We start from the raw sequence: 21,916 nt of genomic DNA, 5'->3' as shown, positions 1-21,916 counted from the left end.
ACGGAATTAGGAATAATAATAAACCGGGTACAACGCAAATAAGAGTGGGGCACACTCTAGCATGTGAATCATTTTCTTATCATTTTTGATCATAACCCATTTTCATGGGTATTAGAATACGTTTAATAATAATACTTGTCATCCAAATGCATGATTGCTCTGCAAAAGTAAATGAAGTCATTTAAAAGAGATTAGAAATCCGTTCATACAGTCATCACGGGCCAGTGCACTTTAAATATGTTTTCTATTTGCGTGATACTTCTACGTAGTATTCCTCATCATAATCAGGTACATATTGTGTATATACTTGTACGTACATATCTACGAGATAATTAATTTCAACAAATCTGAATATCTAATAGCTTAAATATAGCCACAGGTCGAAGCAAAATTCGAGTTTACTAAAATAAAATGTACGCCCCTGGATGTTAGCTTTGCGGACTTCGAATACTTGTATTGCTTTCTTAAGTCCGTTAATCGCATTTACAAATACGTGCCGGCAACAGTGAATATTTATAAAGTTCCAATGACAAATGTTTCGGCATGTTTTAAATTTATTTTGCACAATTTCATGTTCATTTTCAATTTCTTCAGCGCCCGAACTGATACAAACCGTTTTACGGTTGAAGCCTTACTCTAATGTGAACCACGCCTATATGACGTAAGTTGTTAGGTGGCTCTATGTTTAGTTATAAAATATATTTTGGAGAAGGTTCCAGTCAGCTATTTAAATGACATAAAAACTAAAGTTTTACTCCGATTGGACAGCTTATGGAATTAATCGGGTAAACATGAAGGTGTATTCCACAATTTTCTAAAGAAAAACTGTGTGCACCTTCAATATTAACTTGAGTACAAATAAAAAGCAAAATTTTTTAGCACAAAACTTTTTGTTGTTGTCCAATCACGATTTGCGTTGTTTACAGTATTACAGTGACGAATTCATACTTATACTACTCTGTACATGAAATGTTGATAATAAGAACAACGTATATACTTTCAACTCTCGCCCACCACATAGGGGTTAAATTGTTTTTATTTAGCGGCAGGCCACTGCGCAGACTCTGCGAACGTCAAACTTGGAATGCGGCCAATGGCTCCTTGTTGTTGTTGTTGTTGCTGCTGCCACACCAACAGTTGCCTCTTACATGCGATTCTTCAGTTATTATGCGGCTGTCGTGCGCGTCTGTACGCAGTGGAAATTCGCGGAATACGTGATTTGTCTGCAATGGTCCCGTAAAGTGAAAAACGTAAACTTCATTGTGGGCCAGTTTTCCCAAAAAAAGGAGCAACAGTGTGTCTGTGCTTTTTAATGGAATTCATTTGCATGTGTGTCAGCAGTGAAGTGAAATGTGTGTAGAAAGAGCAATAATCGAAGCCAATTAATAGGCGAAAGAGCCAACCAGAAATAAAATAAAATAAATAGCAAGGTAAATAGTAAAAGAATAGTGCAAACAACCAAACAAACTCACGCACAGACAGAAGCACGTGCGCTGGGTGTACCAGTATGTGTGGGTGTCGGTGTTCGTGCGTGCGGATTTTTTACAACTTTCACAATAGTAATAGCGACATGAATAGGGAACAGAAAGCTTTATTGGTTTTTTGTCGTTCATGGTACACGCAAACACAATTGCCTTTAAGCGCGTCATCGCATTGCTCAGAAACTGCCGCCAGGCAAACGAAAGTAAAAGTAATTTTATACTCATAGACGGCAGTCAGTTGTTCGCTGGAAAAAATACATTTCGATAGCAAGGAAATGATTTAAAGGATTGAATGTATAGTTCTGATTTATAAGCAGCCTTGATATTTGATTGATTCTCCAATATGATTGCAGTTTCTGTTCTTCGTTCCAGAATCTGGGTCCTTCATAATTTATTTTAAATTGGATTTCTGATTAACTAATCTATGGAAGGGAAATTATAGAAACTAAAAAAAAATTTAATTAACATAGTTTCTAAAATCGTGGACCTATATGAATAATGGAGAAATTGCTGTTAATTCAGTGTATTTAGGGAATTCCTTCCCATTTTTTGTAATATATCATTGTTGCGGTTTTGTTTGTAGCCGAAGTGAACTAATTTTATACAGGGAAAGGAGAATATCATGAGTAGATATACTTATATCCTTGCAAGTATTCTGCGCGCTTTTTAATTTTATATTTATTATTTCCGTCAAGCAAGGAGTGAACTTGTTGGAGCCTACAGTTATGTGCGTGAGGAACCTGCTCTGTTAACCTACTCTGTCGCCAAAAACGGCGAGTTTGTCAAAGTGTGTGCGAATGAGTGAGTTACGCTGCGTATGAGTAATATTTTGAAAATCAAAAACTTTCATTATATTTGTATAGACTACAGCACATACCTCACACATAATGCATCTGCCTATGTGTGTGTTTCTGTATAATAAACTTTTGAAGCAATCTCGCATTTGCAACGCGTACTTGTTTATCATTCCTCATCACAAGTCGACACTTAACTCTGAGTAGCGACAACGGAAAAATCAACGGCAGGCGCCTCTTGAACAGCCCTATATATCAGAAAGTGATAAAGAATAAAGTATGCCCATCACTTGTATAATTTATACATTTTAAAAGGCAGACAAGTGAGTTTACATCTTTTCATGCTCTTGAAAAATAATGACAAATCCCATTTACCAAAACAATAACGATTTATTTTATTTCATATTTAAAAAACTTAAACTTAAATAAATAGACGTAAACCACTCAACTACATTTATGCACTTCGTAATTGATATACATTTGGATCAAGCTTGCTTACACTGCCGACTCAAACCATTTTAGCCTTAAATTGAGGATGGACTAGAGCTATGATTAGGACGAAGTGAAATTGAAAAAATTGAAAAATTGGAAAAACCACACAAACTCGTCCTTAGGAAAATGTGGATTGGTGATTTTAGCTCTTGTACTTTCTGAGATCCCTGCGTTCATACAGACGGACGGACAAACGGTGAGACGGACAAACGGTCAGACGGACAAACGGTCAGACGGACAAACGGCCAGACGGACATGGCTATATCTACTCGTCTTGTCAATCTGATCAAGAATATCTGTAGTTTGTGGGATCTGCCACGCCTGCTTCTTACATACTTGTATATTCGCACAAAACTAGTATCGCCTATTACCCTTTGGGTACAGCGTACTCGTTAGCAATGGCGTCTTAATTAAAGTATGGTGGCCCTCTCACTCCCCTTTTATAAATAGCTGGAAACACACACATGACGTCTAATGACAGCAGCGACAGGTAATTAGAACTGTTTGTGAAGTGTTCGCCTGTCATTGATTCGCATGAGCACCCTCCCCCGCATTGCCACATGCTAACACCAATGCTTAATTATTGCTACGCCCGTCGTGTCTGCCATTTAGGCATATTTAGTTGTCTGCCAATTTTGCTTTTTGTGTGTCAGCCCATTATTTTGGAAAAGCACATGGAAAGCAATACATAGTCAGTAATACTAAAATGACAATAACAATTATCGTGAGCGCAAAAAGTGCAAAGTACAAAACGCACATAAAAATTTCTTAATCATTCATTAAACAAATATAACAAATTACTCAAGATTTGGTTGGATTTACGAAAAAAGCTAAATTAACGTCTTGAATAGAAGTATGTTCGCCTTTTACATGGACATACTGGTACATACATATGTTTATACAAAGTGTTTACATTCTGAGTTTATACTTCCAGAACTGTATATTTTTCGTAGTAATGGTTTTATTTGTTGTATACTTCTTTCTTACTTGTATATAAGTGACAGCTAAAATCGGTCAAGTTTTTTTTGTTAAAGGTATGGTTTCGGGTAGCTATTAACAGATCGTTGGAATATGCGATGGCTGCAGGAACGAATAAAATTACAGGCAGGTATGTTCCTTCTCTATTCCAACTCATGTTGAGTTCAACAATAATACGCATACGCCCCATGGGCTTCACATTACACTTGCGCCCCTGCTGTGTAAAAAAATGGTCTGCAGTCACGTAGCAAAGCATATTCGGAGTTAGCCTTTTTAGTGTGACTGCGTGTGTGCACGCACATATGTGTACTATTGAGTATGTGTTGGTGTGCGTGAGTGCATAATAACAGTGGGGCGAATCACCCGCACATACAAGCCCCGAATAATTACACACACATTTGCCCGAAATAAAAGGGATATAAACTGAAATGCATAACAAAAACGAAGCTAAACCATCAGACGAAACACGCGACTACTCAACAGTTGTTGCCGAGCAGCATGATGTACTGTTATGTTTTGTAGCTGTTACTTCGGTCTGAAGTTTTGTTGGCTGGTATTTGAATGTGTTTGCATTGAATTCAATTAACATAATTGTGCAGCTTTTCGCTTTTTATTATTTCTTTTGCAAGCGCAAGAAGAGCATTTCGTTACAATGCAGTTAGCTCGACTGCTAAGTACCCTGTATCTAAAATCTTCTGCCGCTGGTGTGTAAGCATAGCAGAAGTAAAAAGAAAGTTAACAAGAATAGGAAGTGCCGCTGGGGGTCGTCATACTTGCTACAAATGTTTTCGCACATGGAGTTTCGTATGGAAGTTGAGAATTACTATACAACGCAATGGTTAGTCTTTCCGCACTGATTAAGAACATATATACTTTTGAGGCTCTGCAACGCCTCCTTCTACTGTTACATATATTCTCTCTGAACTTGTATACCCTTTTACAAATCGGGTACAGGGCGCAAAACGAAACAAAACGGTAGCGAATAAAAAATGTTGCATACTTTCAGGCCGAACATCTGCCACATTTGTTATGCGAGAGAAGCATGAGTGGATAATGGCTAGAAAAAAAGAAAAAAAGATTTGCAAGCATTCAAAGCAAACACAAGCAAACCACTTGCATGTGACAATTTGTTAACATTTTTCAATTCATAGCCACATCACATTTTGTGGGCATTCTGCTTTGTCATTTATGTATATAATTATATGTATGTGTATTGTGCGGTGTTGTGCATGTGACAGCTTGACATGCCGACAAACACGTGTCGGCGACTGCAGATGCCTTAAAGGCATTCGTGTTGGCAACATGCCGCAAACTATTTTACAGTCAGTACCACCAGATAGATAGGCAGACCAACAGACAGAAGGATGGATGGACGAACAGACAGAGTGACATATGTTGGCACTGATATTGCCACACTTGCAGGCAGACGCCGACGAAGCGCGCTCAAGTGGGTGCAGAAATTGTCGAGTCGCCCAAGTAGTTGAAGCCAAGGCATCATCATCATTAACAACGGTTGTCACATCGCCAATGCCGATGACGACGGCGGATGCCCGACGACCGCGACAAGGTGTGTCGAAAGGCAAAGACGCTGATTTCGCTTCCTCTGCCAGGCCTTAGTCACCACATCCTGTCAACGAAGTTTGCGGTTCAATCGCTTCCATGAATACCAAGACAAACAAAAAATTAAACAAATGGGAAAAAGCCACAGGCACAGCTGTGGCTCGCAGCGCCGTCTGCATGCCAAGTGACTAGATGTCGCCCTTACAGTCCCCATCTCATAACGATATTGTCGTTTGCTCAAGTATTGAGACACATGGCAGCCAAGTCATAGAGAATGTATAGCTGCTATGTATGTAGCTGTCTTACACCAAATTCTACGAAACGGAAAACCATTTGAATCAATCATAACATGATAAGTGCCCCTCAATAATAGTCCACAGCCAATGAAGTTGGTGGTGAATATCGATACATAAATTTATTTATTTATTGTGTAATATTTAATTTGTGTTTGTAAGTATAATTGAGCATTATTCCGCTTATATTTCGTGAAACTGAAATTGCTGGCGATTTCCACACAATTATTTTTAAGGATGCTCGACTGTATGGGAAATATATAAACTTCGTGACAACCTTGTACTCATTGCTCAGTGTCAGGCATTGCTGGCCAACAGCAAACAGCAGCTCCATCAGCCGCCGCATTGAAACGCATGTGTTTTGCCCACGACATCTGTCTGCATATTATTGTGCCCTCTTGGCATTTGAGTAAGTGTGTTTATTGCCTGCGACACTTGCATTAGTACTTCGTCAATCGCCGCCTTAGTTTCTCACTCTTTCTCTCTCCCTCTCTCTCTACGAGTATGTGCTTCAATTAACAAATGTGCAAACAAACAAACAATCATCAACCCACAGAAGATTCTTTTGGCAAACATTTGTTTTGCTGACAGTCGGGTATATATAGTATAGCGAGTGTATTTTGTGACATGAAGGATAATCAATTATCAGATATTAAAACAAGATAGAACGCTACAGTCAAGCAAGCCCAACAGTACTCTCCACAAAAAACGGTTCGGTTTGTCATCCTGCTCATAAAAATATATACTTTATGGGGTCTGCCATGCCTCCTTCTGTGTGTTACATGTACACTCGCACAAAACTAATATTCCCTTTTACCCTTTGGCTATATTTGAAGGTGCGATTAACAGATTTGAGGTACCAATATTCAAAGTCCGCAAAGCTAACATCCAGGGGCGTGCATTTTACATTAGTGAACTCGAATTAAGCCTCGACCTGTGTTTATATTGAAATTATCAGATATTCAGATTTGTTAAACTCATTTCTATTGTAGATGTGTATGTACACACAATATGTACCAGATTATGATGGTAATTAATCAGGGTCTTCAGAAGCACCAGATGAAGAATACTTCGTAGTAGTGTCACGCACATAGAACAAATATTTATAGTACACTGGCCCGTCGATGACTGTACGAACGGACTTCTGATCTCTTTTAAATGACTTCATTTACTTCTGCAGAGCAATCATGCCATTGTCAAATGTTATTATTAAACGTATTCTAATGCCCATGCAAATGGGTTATGATCAAAAATGATAACAAAATGACAAAACATTTGTAATTGGAACTTAATAAAGTTTCAGTTTTCCCATTCCCATTCCCCCGTTAACCGCGGTGGCTTACAATTAATTCTGAAATGTGAATAACATTTTAATGTTGGCTTTTGTTCAGCAAAGCCTGTTGTTGAGAGCATGGAGTACGTGCCAATATAAATATAATTATCATGCCGATGGCAGAGACTTCATTTATAGACTGAAAAATTCACAAAGACCAGCTCATTATCCTCGTCTGCTTCTACGCAAACCGCAAGTATATTGTAATATAAAAAGCAGACGCAGACGAAGGTGATTTGTTTTGTGGCATAAAAAATCAAAATCAAGTCAAGTCGCGTATCATCTACACTTGGAAAAATTGTTTGAAGCAAATTTGCAAAACGTATATGCATATTTTTTCTTTGGCAGTTACTGTGAATGAAAACAAATGTTTTATCTTTAGACTAGGCTTGTAAGCCTTGATATTTATTCAGAATCTTCGATTTCCTTTTAGTGTTGAATTATATTAGATCCATGAAATAATTTGTGCAGTGCAATTATGGGAAGTATAGTAGTTTTCACTGGCTATGCCTTAGACAATAGCAGTACTTTGTCAACAAGGACTTCGGTGTCGTTGTCCTCGGGCTCGTGGGAGCTCTTGAGGCTTATGGGTGCTCTGCTCGCCAACAAGGCTCGTTGCCCAATGGTACTAACCATTCAATTGTTGCTTTTGCCAGCCCATCTCCTTAGACGCTGCTTAAGCTACAAATTTTCGTTATGCTTTGTGGCTTGTATTAATTTTTCCCCAACTCGTGTTGCCTGTGAAACAAGGATGGCAAGCAAGGCGCCCCGCATACGATGTGAGAATTTGCTTAGCTAGGGCTTTTTCAAAGTTCTTCATTTTCCATATTCAAAATGGACTTAAGTTCGTGCCGTGGCTTGGCTCATAAAGCACAGCTAATGAATAATTAATTGAATTAAAGTAGGGCGAGTATTCAGCGCGGTGTGTGGCAACGCTTTGCATGAAAATCAAAAAATGTGAAGCACTGTAATTGCCAAGTGAAGGCAGAGGCTAACTTTGATTTGTCGGAAATGTGATGGTGTGTATGCAATTATTTTATCGTGCTGTGCTGTGTGCTTCCCAGAGTCGTTAAATATGACGTAATGGTTCAAGGCTATACATAAATGTAAATTTGTGAAAAAATAGGTTTGAAATAATTGGTACAAAAATACGAATACAACAATAGAACCGAGAATAGAAAAAAGCAGTTTTAAAAATTAATAAATATAGTACATTTATATTAAGTAAAAAAAAGTATATGTATGTAGGTCGGCAAGCATTTGAGCCCCAAAGATAGTAGGGCAGCAAACGGTTGAGCTCTTCTTCCAAGTAAATTACACACTCTCCTTCGTATATTTAACGCTTTATTTGTATAATTAATATTCAAAATTCGTTTAACTCTTCACACGCACGAGCACACTCTCAGCACGTCCCTCTTCCTCAACAACTCAGACCCGACTCACTGATCTGATGAGTAATGAGTATCATTACTGGTCTTCTTTCATTGTCACTTTACTTCCACATCTGCCACTGTCACTTCATAAACAGGGCTACTGTATAACAGGGCTACTCTAGTAGATTCTACCACTCCTATATTATATTTTGATGATGACATTGTAGCTATTAAAATTGTTATTAACTAACATTGATTATTGCACCGTCAGCTATACAACAAGAAAAATGGCTTTGTAATATAGTATATAGTATGCGTTGTTCCTAATTCAAAATGTCCCGATTTCCATACGGAAAGAATGGCCAGAGAGGCGGTACAAGTCCGTAGAAGTTTTTACAGTGAAGAGTATTTTACGGAAGAGCTTGCTTCATTGCATCGTCCTTTCTAGTTGGCTTCTATTTGCAGGCCTTCGAGTTATATAACAAAAATGTGTTTTATTTACGTCAAAAGTGCAGATAGGGAGGATATTCGAATTAAATGATTTGTGTTCTTGTTTTACTTTTTTTAGCTTTGGGTAAAACGTATGAAACATATTCACAAGTGATTGATGGCAAACAATATCCTATATTTTAATTTGTACTATAAAACTGTACTATCTATTCTGAATGTAAAATCAATCTTATTCCTTTGCTCATATTCTTTTTGTGAAATGTACAGTTATATCCATCCCCAAGCCCTTTTGTTTGTAACGTGTGATGATCCCTCCAAATACATACCAAGATTTATAACGAGAAGGACGAGTTTAGGGATATAATTGATGGGGTTACCAGAGCTACTACGTAGGTTCGTATCCTACAACATATATTACATATTACATATAGTGACTCATCGCTATATCAAGTTAATTTAAATAAACTGATCTATTTTTGTGCATTTAATTCAGGTTTCGTCGACACTACAACCACACAAATACACACATATATGTCAAATGTGTGCCCTTGACGGTGTGTGCAACATAAAAAGATATTTTTAATACTGCTCGCTTCTGTTGTTGTTTCCATATTCGTTGTTTCTGTTGAAGTTGATTCCGAAGCTATGCTGACTATAATGTTTGCAAAATTTGGGGGCTCGTTTTAGACGCGTGCCACCTCAAAGACAAAAATTAGCATTCGCCAAGAGTGGCTTTCATGCACACAATGCTCCCGACTACGATTTCGGCTTACCTGAGCCTGTGCCCTCGCAATCAGCCAGCCAGTGATCCAGTGAGCCAGTCAGTTTGCCTGGATACACTTTAATTTACATTTTTAATGCTGCCTAGGTGCCTCAACTTGAAACCAACGAACCGCGTGTACATTGAAATCCACTCAAGGCTTATTGAAGTCTTTGCGTGCGTTCATGTATTGTGGTTGCCATGAGCATGTGAGGGTTTTTCCCAGCTTTACTCTACACTATTATAATTGTCATCTGTTAAATAATTCAATCAAGCCCTTAAGCGTTAGGCGTGGCACTCTATTCGGGGCTTTGTAAATTATATTTTAAATATTAAAATGGTGCAGACAAACGCCAGAAAGTGTGCTGGACTCCCACAACCATGGTTTGGTGCCCGCCCAGCTGTGTCTGCATTTCTGGCAGCGTGCCAAATATCCACAGAAAAAAGGGAACAATATTTAATTCAGTTCTACGCCATGCGTTTCCAACTATTTCCGCAACAATTAGGTATACGTCGTGTGCTGCCAGCGCTTATTTGATACAGTAGGGACATTTGATTTTCCAGTTGGATACAAATATTTCAGCACTTCAATTAAAATATCAAATATCTCAGTCATATCTCCGATATGCAAAAAAATATTCATGGAAAATATTTTTCATTTCGGGCGTTCTTCCTCCTTACCTATCGCTACAAGAACGAAAACAACCTATAAGCTATCGCACTAATCAAATGTATAATTATGACTTTTAAGAGAAAATACTTACTAGTTTTTAACCACATTTTGAACTTGACTGATTTCTAATATTTTAGCAGTGAAACCTCATGTATTATGTATTATGTCTGATATTTTCTAAATTAAAGAAAGTAGTAAGTATAATTTTGATATAACTTTTTAATTGGTCTGTAGTATTAATATTTTTCAACAAACAAAGATAATATTGTAATGATATACAAGTATTAGTCATTTTTATCCTTATTAATATTAATTTGGATAAATAGATAAATTAAAAAAAATAAATTTAAATTGATTAAAATTATCAAACATTTCTTATATTAATTCGAGTTGCACTTGACAAATATCGTTCTGTAAGGCTAGTTTCTATCTTCAATATTAAGATCCGCATTCGTATAATTCTTCATCGTGGTTAATTTGAATGTTTCCATTACTAAGCTAAGCATATCATCCAATTTATTCATTTTCGCTGCCGATTTATTGGCTGATAAAAAAGCAATTGTTATTTGGCTGTACGCACATGTGGTGATGCAGAAGGAGAGCCATTATTACCCGGATTAAACATCATTTGTATGCCTCAAAAAAGTTTTGTCATTTTAGAAAATACTTGTGATGTTCTTTTATTGCCGGCAGGCCTTACAATTTGTACGTTTGCCAAATTTTCTAACAAGTGGTGGGCCAACTGATTTAAGCCAATTGTTAAACAGAAAAGCTCTTGACTGTCTAGCCGGAATCGTTCGCTAAATTGCTTTTCTATTTATCGGAGGCAGCAGTGGAGGGCGAAACGGGCGCCTTGCAATCAATTTCAGGTTAATTGTATTCTAAGTGTTTATTTTGTGCTAACTAACTTGATGAGTTGGCATTACGTAAATTAATGTAAGTAAGCAGATTGCGATCTTAAGAAAGTGCTCTTAATAATAATCAAGTTCATATTGAGTTAAACAGTTAAACAGTTGTTGGTAATCGCAATATTATGTTGCATTAATGCACATTACTTTTCAAAATTTAAATAACATTGATTATTCGAGTTTTTGACAACATTTATAAGACAACTTTTAATAAGCGACTAAGTGCACAATGTGTGAGAACTGGATAGTTGATTATGGCCATGTTTAGTAGATACATTCGGTCTATTTGCTAATAAACTGTTCATAAGCTGCTTTTGTCTTACACGGCATTGTCTTATGACGAAGGTGGAGGTGTCTGGCTGAGTCGCCAAAGTATCTATGAGTATGTGTCCTTACTATATACCTGTATGTGCCTGCTGCTAAAATGCGTCATCAGGCAAGCTCAGGAGCGTAAATGGCGGTGCTGTCTGATAATGCCGAGGCATTAAAATGCAATTAGGATAGACAACAGTAGCGCATAAGTCGACATAGTCGACGCAGTAAACGCACTTAACATAAACATATTTCGCCCGCCGACGTTCATGAGTGAGCCAATGTGCTTGAGTGTGTGTGTGTTTCTATGTGGGTGTGTATATGTGTGTTGTTTCTCCATAACGACAAAATAAACTTGGAGTGCCACGACGCATAAATATGCCATTTAAGCATAAGCATGTCAGCAGCAGAAAAAACTGTTGGTCCGATGCTTGTGGCTGACACTGTGGCCTGCAAGCTTGGGAGTTGAGGGTCAAATCAATTAACCTGCATTTAACTGCAAATATTACGCATACGCAGCTTTGCTTCGCACTGCTTATGACACACTGGAAACGGTCGTTGCAGCTTTTTCAAATGCTGTCCACGTTTTCACTTTAACACTTTGACGATGGAAAACAAAGTTGCTTTTATGCCTCTTGAATGCCTATCAGCATTTGTGGATGTCGCAGTCCTAATGACAGTTTTATGCCATTGCTAGCCAACAAAACACACACACACACACCGCTTGTAGCTGATAGTCTGTAAATCTCTTGGAGTATGTGCCGCTCATTAGTCTTCAGTAGAGGTCCAGTGTTATGCCACTTTTCTTCGCCTGCTATACCATACAGCAAGATACATGGCCAAGAATCGGTGATGGAGCTAAGAATTGATCGGTTAGCTTAGTCGTTGAATGACAGAAAAAAGAGAATTCAATTCAATTCACATGGTTTATTGTGTGATTTAGATTGGGCAAATACTTCTAATTAGTGATTATGAGTCCGTATGCCAAGTTTCATTACGATAGGTTAAATATGAAGAAAATTATAGAAAATTATTTGCCGAAGCTCTGCAGCTGTTGTTGTTGCTGATTTGACTGGAATAAGTCAAGTACTGCATACATACATGCATAAATGTATGCTGTTGAAACTGTACATAAACATGTCATCACTTTAGTATCTATGAATGTATGTATTCAAATTTTTGATTTAATTTAATTAATTAATTAAATTTTATTTTAATAATTTTTTTTGTTTTTCCTTTTTGTGGGGAGTACAGGGTATTTTACTGTCGCGCTTCCTCTACTGTAGGGTTCTCTCTTGTTTGTTATTTTGTTAGCTTGTGGCTGTCATTGTTTGGAGCATTCCTGTCTACGTTTTTCTTGACTCACATTGTATCTGCACGCACTCAAAAATGGAGCGTGTGTAAGCAAAAAATGCTCTGTTTCTGTGGCCTTTTGTTTTGATGTCCTTTCCCTATTCTCTGGCTTTGTTTGTTTTGTTAATAGTTGCTCTGCAGTGTTATTCTTGTATTTGAGTTTGCTTTTGTCCCGTTTGTTGCTTTTCTTATTGTTATTCTGATTGTAGGCTCGGTCTCCAGCTGCTGCGTGTCCAATTCGATAAAAATTTAGTACGTGCTTGGGTTAATTGATGAAGCTTCTTTTTCATGGTCCACTAACTTTTGCATATCTGATATTTAGTTTGACCGACGTTTATGTGTGTATGCTTCTATGCACATGAGTGTCAGTGTGAGCGCAACCTTTTTTGGTCTTATTATGCTTACAGATATATTTACCATTGGCCAAGGATAATATAAACACTCCAGGCATATGACTAATAAAATTTAAGTATTCCATAAAAAACAATAATGGATGGCATTAAGTAGTATCCCCAAAAATTATGCAACATAAAATATTCGAATACAATTTACGGAACAGTTTTAAGCAAGCAGATAGTGTTATGACAGGGATACAGCTCCAGAGATCGGAATGGAAAGAAAACATTTACAGGTTCATTACGGGGAATTGCACAAACAAATGAACAAAGGACCACTGCAGAGCTTCTGTGCAAGTTTCTGCACCCGCTGGGCACAGCACAACAACGGCAAATTCAAAGGAAACGACGCTCAACGCGGGGACAAAATAAAAAAACTACAAATTACATGAAACGCCAGTAAGTTAATTTGTCAGTTGAAGAAACCCAACAACAAAATGTGAAGGAAAAGAGTGTTGAACAACACATTTAATTTCAGAGAACAACTCCAAGTAGATGCACCTTGCTAATAAGCTTTTTTAGTTACGGCTATTAGTGTAAAAAGCAATAAAATAAACTATTGTGGAGTAAAATTAACTAACGCGAGAAGATGAAGACTCTCGCACAAATGCAGTGCAAATATACAGTGCAGTGTTAATCAAAAATTTTTATGTATTTCACATATTTCTTAAGTCTTAAGCTTAAATATGTGTTTATAAATATTTACACTTTGTATACTGAATATATATACTATACACGTATATAATTTCTTTGTGTGCTATATACATTCGCGCTAAGCTAGCTTACCCTTTCTTCCCCTTAGGTACAGGATATAAAAAGTGTTTATCGATTATAGATTAACGTATATGGAGTTATTGCTTGCCCGCCAAAATAGGTGTTGCTTATCGATAAGAATACATGTCAAGTTTCTGCTGCTCTTGTTGTCGCTCTGTTGTTGGTGCCCTTTTCCCATACGTATTGTTTTACGTGCCTAACCAGAACTCGCATTTCTGCGACACTTTATTTTAAAACTGTTAAACACCTTAACCAAGCACTGAGTTGAGCTTCCATTGCTCCCCACGCTTTCTTATACATCACCTTGTCTACAGCTCTTGTTAGCTGTTAGCGGTACTTTTGGAAAGGTCTCCTAAAATGGTCGAATATAAGTGGAGGAAAAATTAGTTACACATTTTGCCGCAAATTATTGAAATTCTTAGGGTAATATAATAATACTCCTAGTTTGTAATATTTGTTATTCTTCGAATTAACATTTTGTTCCACCTTCCCCTTAAAATATACATATGTGTCTTTGCAAACACCACAACAACTAAAACAGCAACAACTTTCTGCACTTAATCCAACACATTCTGCTATGCTGGTATGCTCTTGCCGCCATTCTACACACATCCAAAGGCAAGGTATACCGTAAAATTATTTTGACAAACATTATTATTATTAAACTTAATCGCATGCCCATGAAATTGGGATAAAAAATAATAGACAATTAGTCGAACGCTAGAGTTGAGTGCGGCCAACTTTTACCCGACTGACCCGACCGACTTCTATCTCTATGGTACAGAAACTGTATATTTATTTTATACATTTACTTCACAATTTTTCGATATATTACTAATTTAATTACATTAGAAGCCTTTTTCTTTACTTTAACTACAGTATTATGCTTAATTTCCGATTTCCTATTCTGTGTACAAGTGTGACGTAAGGGACGACTGATGAACAACACGTTAAGAAAATCACAGAATTGGTTCCCCAAAATTATCGATTGACAAATGGAGGCATTGCTGATGCTATGGAAATACACAATTCACATATTAAACGAAATTTTCATGCACTATTTAACGCACAGACACTCACTCCTAGGTTTGCAAAGCCAAGTAAAGTAAGCACTCTAATGAGTTCTTTTTGTAGGGCTATTTTAAACAAAATCATAAAAGCTGTGTGTGTTGGCTGACTAGCCCCGAATGGAGTGCCTGCAACCTACAGAGCCTATTCATTGTTCTTAGCCAAAAATGAATAATGATGTGGTTGGCGAGGCATGCACACAGATAATAGAAGCAGGAGAGCATCGTAGTAGCGTCAACCAAGTCCGAAAGTTAAACACCCTATATCAATAAAACATGTTATACGAATGCATAGAAGAGGCAGACAGAAAAGGAGAAAGTTAGAAACCACTGTTGTAGATTCTGGCTTTTACATACATTTATTCAAGCCTATTGCACACAAACACTTATGTAAATTGTGAGTTTCAAAGCACATGTCGGCACTGGGTTAAATAAGTACTTTGACAAACATGGACCATGTAAACATTCTCAATAGCCAAAAATCGCTATTAGGCTTTCCTCATTTACTTCACGCTTATATTTAGTTTTATCCCTGTACACAATGGGTAAAAGAGTATACCATATAGTATAGAGTATACCAAAAAAGAGGGAGTGGCAGACCCCACAAAGTATATACATATATTCTTGATCATTAGGCTCATGTAACCCAGCGTTAGGTTTCATCATTATAGTGTCTCTCTTTTATTTTATTAAATTTATTAAATTCAAAGTTCAATCCAAAATCCAAATTTAAAACATACATATTTTAAATTATAAATTATATATTTTTGTGGGAGTGGGTACAGGGTATTTAAGAGTTGAGCCTGCATTACTATAGCATTCTCTCTTTTAAGACAAACTGATGACTGAGTATTGATATTCACACTCATACCAATCATATATAGTTATATCGGTGTTGTCGCAGTTATTTAAGTGAAAATATCTATTTTCTTTTGTGTTCGATTTTTGTTGTTACTGCTTGAAAAGCTGTTGCTGCTGATATTTCAACCAGTTGTTGTTGTTGCTGTAGTTCTGGAAAGCCAAATCCAAGCGAACTGCTACAATTTTTCATTTTAACCTGCGCCCTTCCAGACTGTGCATTTTTGTGTCGTGGTTGGTTTGGATTTATTTTTCTGTAAGCTTTTCTCTGCCCAATTACAAAAGTTTGTTGTGTGTTTTTTTTTTTTTTTTACTTTTTCTATTTTGTTTGTTTTGCTTGTTTACGCCTTTGTTGTATTTCATATCCTTGTGTCGTTTCGTTTCCGTTCTCCTCCGCTACTTGTTACTCTTCCATCTACAACGTCAGCGCTTTTAAACTTTTTACGGTCAACTAGGGATGTGAGTATGCTGTGCGAACATTTTGGCCACATGATGGTGCTTCAAGAACTATTGCCCTTTCTATCCCTATCCTGCCTCTTCTCCAAACACTTCTCACTTTTTCACACAAAGTCTTTAATGTCCGCTCCAAACGTAATTAGCCACAAAATCCTTACAACGACGTGCCTAATAGATTGAACAACTTGCTGCTCATTTGCTTAACGATAAATATACGTAAATTTGCATAAAATCATTTTTAGACACATTTCTGTTGGTCTTACACTATCGTATTTTGTTTAATGAAGTACAAGTGAGAAATGTATTTAATGATAATATTTGTCTTTAAATATCAAATATGTATGTCCACAAAGTGGCTTGCTTCACTTTATGCACCAAGCACATGACGGATTGTAGAGTCCGACTTAATATCTTAACAGCTAAGGCTGTTCTGTCAAAATCTTATAACTATAACCCTTCTCATATCCTATTTAAATTAATGATAAAAGGTACAAGTATACGAGAAGCTTTTGATTATTCAAATTTTGATGATATGTATTGAAAAGATAACTATAACTATTTCAAGATGGTTTTGGAATATCGATAAAGTTTGATAAGCACAAACTACATTGTCCAATGTTTAGATGTTTCTTTTTTCGACTTTAAAACATAAAGAATAGAATTACAAAAGTTAATATATTCTGAAGTACAGTAAATGAAGAACCTTGAATAATGTTATATACACGTATCTGCCGACCTCGACAATAATACTCGAAGTTGAGAAAGCACCTAGAGTTTAAAAAACACTTAAATAAGACAAAACTGTTTTGGCATTGCTCGCAATCACACACATATTAAGACACGACCTCTTTTTGTGGACAGGAATACAATGAGTTCCGGCTTAGAAAACCAACACGTGTCAGGACCAAATAGCGCAGCACACTAAACCCTTTCTAAAAATTGTATATAATTGAAAGTGGCCAACGGCTGACAACCTGACCATAAAAGAATATTTGAACAAAACGTGCCGTTTTAGAGATAAAACAAGTAAGTCAGCAGCTTAAAGGTGAGTCCAAGAACTCATTTCCCACTAAACGGATATGAAGCGATTTGAGTTGGTGACAACATCATTTCCGGTGCTGTCACTGCCACAGTCAGTTAGTTGCCGTTTCCCCACTCAATAGGAGGAGTACCACTAGGAGGCCCTCGCGTAGTGTAATATTAGTGTTTAAGCTTTGTGTATACTTGAGTGGCAGCGACAAGGAATAATGGGAGTCTAAATTGCAGTCATTAATAAAACGCACCGTTGACGTCAGCTCCAACAAAGCAAAAGCTATGCTCAGTGCTCAAATAAAGCTGTTGACAGCATAAAGAACAGCTCTTAATAGTAGCACGGGCATATTCTCAGAAATTTGTTGTTGGAACTAGCCCTATGCTTTGAGACCGAAGCTAATATACCCTTAGAAAAGTACTTTTCTAACATTACTACTTTGTCTCCAATACCGAAGCTTTACATGAAAATGATTAATTTTACTGGAAGGCTGATAGTTCCTGTGGCTACTATTAAATGCAAGGGCTTCATCTGGCTTTTATTGAAAGAATATGGAGAGTATTCCATGAAACAGACAGGCAGATATGGTTATATCTTCATAATAATAATTTGCATATCCTTTTTTCCAAAAACTGCAGACCGAATGCAATATATTCCATGAAATGTTTATAAAAAAGAATGCAGGAAATACTTCGATTTTTGTCTGCTATAAAATACTTATTCCATTTCCTGAAATTTAAACACAGATTTGCTCTCATTACTTGAAATATTATGAGTCTCAATTATAATTACATTATATTAATTACCTTTCAGTGGAAGGTCACCTATTTGACCCAATAGTATTCCTCATAGCAACGAGGAGAATGTTTCTATTGCTATATATTTGTAATACTAAGACAAAACATGGTTTTTATAAACTCCACCACACACACACACAAAACGGAAGATATGGGTTAAGAGAGTCAGATTTTTCAATGCAACGCGATGCCATTACCATTGAGAAATGATCTAAACAAAAATATATATCAAAGCCAATCTCTGCAAAGGATCCTTGGTAAAATTTCCACATACATCAGCCAAAGGCCGCAGGTGGCAGCTGCTTCCAAGACCATATAGAATTCTGTCGTTGAAATTGTTTATTGTTGAACTGATGGTTTTTGGTTGAAGATGCAAAGTTTGCGCTGATTTGCATAACATTTTCTGAAAATTTACTAGATGCCTGTCGAAAAGTTTTGCCAGAAGGCCAATGTGAAAACAAAGGCACGTTCCAGCCATTTGTGGAGGTAGGAAAAGGCAAGAGCGCCACCAGATAAATCAAATGTAATGGACTTAGTTAATATGCAAAACATTGGCGTCAAGATGAGCTGGGAAGGGGGGCATAAACACTTATTTATAGCGCAACATTTTGTTAAATTTGACTGACAAACGAATGCTCATATCTTACCGAATAGGTAAGAAAGGGTAAGAGGGTGAGGGCTAGCAGTGGTAATGACAGGAAGTGCGCAACTTGACTAACAAATTTGCATTGTGGAAATTGCTTCCGCTGTTGCTTTTCCAGCTATTTAATGGGATGAGCTAAATCCTGAGGCTTTAACAAGCTGCTTCAACAGCATAGCAGCAGACACATACAGACACAAGGCTACACGCACACGCCACACGGTCACACATGCCATGTGTCAGACGAACCCTTTGCTGAAGCTACACTTTGTTATATTGTAGGTACACGTGGAAAAATAAATATGTTATGGGTTTTAGAAACTTGTTTCTTGTTTATTGCCAGAGTCTTCAAAAAAGCGACAGTCTAACAATAGTCGTTTAACTCTGCGAACTAAACATGTGAGCATGACCGCAATGATCCAAAACAACAGTGTTGAAGCAATTGAATTGAATCCAACATCGTACATCGATTTTTTCCAAGTGTATCTATCGTGTGCTTGACGCGTACTCATTTTTGCACGTACATACAAACTCGTATTTCTTTTGCAATTTTATGGATTTGCAGTGATTTACGTTATTCATAAAAGGATTTACAATGCTCCAGTGGAACAGTGTGGAAGCGGAAATGACGTTGCCAGGATTGGCTCTTATGTCTCTATGTGTGTGTGTGTGCGTGTGTGTGCGGATGTGCTGGCATTGGCAAAGTGTTGTTCGCCATTTGACTTTGCCACGTAATATAAACAAACTGTCGCACAATTATGAGAACACATAAAACGCAGCCCGCCATTGTCGTATCCGTGAAGGAATTTTACTTTAAATAATTATGCAAATTCATACTCTTTTCATGGAGCGCTCTTTCATTTATGGCTGCCTTTTGTTTGCTGTAAGAAACTTTTGTTTTCTTGTTTTCATTAAATGCTGCCTCTCGGCCAATTCTATTTAGTGTTGATTTCCCGTTTGCGGCTCCGTTTGTTTTTCCAGCGCATTTCACTTTTGTTTACACATTAGCTAATGTTTTCCATTGAAGGCGCCAAATTATCTTTCGTTTTATATATATACTTGTATATATATATATTTTTTTTTTTTTTGCTGTAAATAAAAGGCTTTTTGCGTTTGGTTAGCTTAAAGGTGTTGTGTTTATATTTGGAACGAGTGAGTAAATTAAATTTTTATTTAGATAGAGTATAAGTTGCTTTTGTTTAGTATTGGAAGCAATTATATATAATGCGCAGATGGGAAATGATGAAATAATAGTCATACATATTTGGAAAATGTTTAACCTTCATTTTAGATGGTACAGAATAAGCCCCAATTTCCCAAGTAACGAAGCAGAAGTTCTGAAGTACATCTTAATAGTGCTTGAGTTATTTATATATTCTGAATAGATTAGACTTTTTAGCTGCACCTTGAATCGCGATGTAACTGCAATTTAATGTCAGTTGTTTAACGTCTTGTTTATTTAAATAGATATTCCTAGTCTCAAATTATTGGAAAAGGTTTTCAACAATTAATGGGCTAATAGACTTTTGGCTTTGAAAATGTTCAAAGTGCTCACATCAAATCTATAATCTGACACTCTGACAGCACAGTCAGGGCAACTGACACAAGCAAATAAATATACAATGTTGAACTCTTAAAGCCATAGAGCTGTTTACGTGCCATAGTCGTTCCACAGTCCTCTCCTGTACGCCAGTCAATGGCTGGCTAATTATTTACTTTATTTATTTGAGGCTGAAAAGTTGCCGATTGGTTGCGGCGCCGAGTACGAAGAACAGCTGGCGTGAATGTGCCATTAATTCTTCATTAAATTGTTGCTGTTCCAGGTTTGCAGGGGCCAGGCTCCAATGGGCCGAGTTTTGGAAGCAGCTGTGAAGGAAATCAAATTTAAACTAAATATGTGTGGCAATGAGTTCACCTTGACAGAGTACAGGGTATTTTACTATCGCGCTTGCACGACTGTAGCGTTCTCCCTTGTTAAATATAAAGTTTGAATAATCATGCATTTTACCTACCTGGTATGCGTGTCACCTACTTATACTTATTTTCTTGAATTTTCTCTTAATCGTTGCAGGAAGGCCCCACGCGCAACTGGGATATTAGAGGCAACTTGAAAACTTGGTAAGTATACTTATTAGTTGAGCGGCGTACATCGTGTGAGTATGCACAACAAGTCAAATAGTTCTCGGCTTGTCATAGTGTCAGCAACAGACGCCTGCATAACTGAGCCTGCTATCAGTTGTTTCGACATAAGTACAAAAAGCATGTACAAAAAGCATGTGAATTCTCACACAAGCTTACGCATTGAATCATTGGACCTACCACAGCATTCAATTTAATTTCAACATCGCAAATATTTATGGCGATACGCCCACATTTAAGAGACCACGTCCTGTGTAAGGCAGGTCGTGCGGTCGTGCCGAGGCAATTCAATGCAACCGATGTGTACATATATATTCCAATGGTTGACGCTTGAATACTCAGGGCATGCGACAATATGGTTTCAATAAATTTAAGCGGGAAATTTCTATTTAAATTTCATAAAGCTTACACCAAGCAGCAGGAAAATCGCCAAACGAGTACAATATCCGGTCCATTTCCCCCGACGAGAGCCAACAGTGATGCAAACTTTTACCGACAATGTGATCTGATTTCTTGATGCTTGATTCTGACACAACACCTCTCTTACGGTCGAGGCTCAAAAACTCACAAACTCATTGATTGTTTGATTGTTCTTTTGGTTGCCTGCTTGGTTGGGACCTACTTGACTCTTTAAAATGATCATATTATAGGAATAATAGAGTTCTTGCAGCTAATGAGAAAACGGATAGTTGCAATTTATGCCAGTTTCTGGGCTTATTGTGCATAAAACCTGCATCCTTCCCGATTGGTTTAAGTTTTTGATTTCCACGCAATCTCTCACTCTATCTCCCTATGTTAAGTCATTGCCTGGAGCTGTTTGAAAAGTAAAAACAAGAAAGGAATGCAACAAAAAACAAGATAGAACGCTACAGTCGAGCAAGCCCGACAGTAAAATAGCCTGTACTTTCCACAAAAAAAGAAAAATTAAAAAAAAAAAAATTAAAAAAAAATTAAATTATTAAAAAAAATTAATGAATTAATTAATTAAATTAAATTAGAA

The 21,916-nt window shown here is 37.1% G+C and overlaps 1 protein-coding gene across 1 annotated transcript in view; it reads left to right on the top strand.

The window, feature by feature from the left end:
• The window catches only part of LOC115625436, a 75,263-nt gene that overhangs the window by 24,331 nt on the left and 29,016 nt on the right, over nt 1-21,916 (top strand). The window contains exon 3 of the mRNA XM_030520482.1: nt 20,849-20,895. The gene's annotated coding sequence lies outside the window, so the exon portion shown is untranslated. The remainder of the gene's footprint in view (nt 1-20,848; nt 20,896-21,916) is intronic.

Source organism: Scaptodrosophila lebanonensis, unplaced genomic scaffold (genome assembly GCF_003285725.1).
Source record: "Scaptodrosophila lebanonensis strain 11010-0011.00,11010-0021.00 unplaced genomic scaffold, SlebRS2 tig00000072-arrow-pilon, whole genome shotgun sequence".
NCBI lineage: Eukaryota > Metazoa > Arthropoda > Insecta > Diptera > Drosophilidae > Scaptodrosophila > Scaptodrosophila lebanonensis.
This window is presented reverse-complemented; position numbering and strand designations above follow the sequence as displayed.